The sequence below is a fragment of the Acomys russatus genome, chromosome 22 (assembly GCF_903995435.1).
Source record: "Acomys russatus chromosome 22, mAcoRus1.1, whole genome shotgun sequence".
Taxonomy (NCBI): domain Eukaryota; kingdom Metazoa; phylum Chordata; class Mammalia; order Rodentia; family Muridae; genus Acomys; species Acomys russatus.
This window is the reverse complement of record NC_067158.1, coordinates 15,865,922-15,867,205: the sequence shown is the minus strand read 5'-3', so window position 1 is coordinate 15,867,205 and position 1,284 is coordinate 15,865,922. Positions and strand designations below refer to the sequence as shown.

Sequence of the window (1,284 nt, the reverse complement as noted above, 5' to 3'; positions counted from 1 at the left end):
TCAATGTACGCAAGAGAAAGCATAGCAGGGAACTCTAACTAATCCAATGAGCAAGAAGCATACACATTGTTACAATAACTTCAAATAAATGAGTGTGTCATTGTAGGCAATCAAAATGAGGTGCGTGCTGACATAGCGCATACAATGAGGAAAAAAAATGCTTGGAGTGTTTCAGCTGCTCACGGGACATTTTGTCACTGTATGATGGCGGCAGATAAAAGTCTTCCTGATTTGAGGCTGTTTGTATTTATATTTGTAGGTTTAATTTTTATTATGTCCCTATAAAAAAAATTTCTCCCCAAAACACAGGGCTTTATTTCCATTCTTGGGCAGGGCTTCATAGGCCTCAGCAGGGCAGGGAGTAGGCTCTTTATAGAGACAAGAAGCCTCTACTCCACTTGCCTGTGATGAGTGGGTTCCGCAGCGCCAGGATCACTTGAGTCCCAGCGCAGGAACATCTTGGGGATGTAGCAGTCCTTGTTGACAGGCTTGGACCCCTTCTTCTGGTCGTAGCCGCTCAGTGCACATCTCCTTCACTTTCTCCTGCGCCATGTTGCAATGCGTATCAAAGGCCTTCACCTGGCCCAGAAGCTTCCTGTTGTCACCACAGTTAGTGAGCACTTGTGTCTTGTTTTTGACAGACTGTGTGAGCACTGGGAGGAAACCTGTGTTGAACTCCTCCTCCTTCCACTTCTGTGTCTCCTCTGGGGTCATCTCACTCTTGGGTTTATTGAGAAGACTCAAGGCAGAAGTTTCTTTCACAGATCACTGCTGCTTCCAGAGTGTTGCTTTACCCTCTCCCTATAAAATAAAAATATAAAAATGCAGTTTACCATTTTGTTATGAGAAATTACTAGATCATCTATTCCTTTGGCTACATTTTATTAGAAATGCTAATATTATATAGAAATAAATGAAAAAATTATATATGACATGACACAATCCTGAATGAACTTTTAAAATATACAGGATAACAAATTATTTTAAATTATGGTATGTGAAAGGGAATATATTCATATTTATGTCAATGGAAATAATTTATATTTCAGTACTTGTAACAATTGCACAGACTACAACATTATCTTATAGAAGTTCCAGTTCACTTTTAATTCCTCAGAGAAGTAACTGCTAGGGCTTTTGCTGATGCCTTTTTATTGAAGCAACTGTTGTTTTCCAGACTCGTGAGAATTTGTTACTAAGGAAATCACACTTGCTTTTAGCTTCTCTTTTTCACTTTTGATCTTTGACTTGATGATTTCACTGCCATTTTCTCCCACTTTCTGT

The 1,284-nt window shown here is 39.3% G+C and overlaps 1 pseudogene; it reads right to left on the bottom strand.

The window, feature by feature from the left end:
• Positions 1-370: 370 nt before the first annotated feature.
• LOC127205530 (small nuclear ribonucleoprotein Sm D2-like) lies at positions 371-738 on the bottom strand (annotated as a pseudogene).
• Positions 739-1,284: the final 546 nt, after the last annotated feature.